The following is a 346-nucleotide window of genomic DNA, read 5'->3' on the forward strand; positions in this document are numbered from 1 at the left end:
CTACATACATTTGTTTGGGTATCGTAGAGGATCTTATCCACAAGTTTGGGGGGGAAAGACGATGTCGGTCAATGACATGTCATAGGATCGCTATAGCGTCATGTTGTCCCGGGAAGTCACCTGATAAAATCACGGCTAACAAGTGTCAAAAACCGTGTTCACGAGCGGCGTCGACTAACACGTCTAACGAGGAAAGTCAGCAAAAACTCTGTTTAACCCTGAGTTGATTAACTTACATAATTTAGAAAGAAAAATTCTAGGCTACAAGCTCCAGTTCTCACAATTCCCGGGAACCAATGTTCTGTATGTGTTTTATTGCCTTATTCAAGTGATTTAACATTTAGTT

Source organism: Cyprinus carpio, chromosome A7 (genome assembly GCF_018340385.1).
Source record: "Cyprinus carpio isolate SPL01 chromosome A7, ASM1834038v1, whole genome shotgun sequence".
In the NCBI taxonomy this organism is placed as follows: Eukaryota; Metazoa; Chordata; class Actinopteri; order Cypriniformes; family Cyprinidae; genus Cyprinus; species Cyprinus carpio.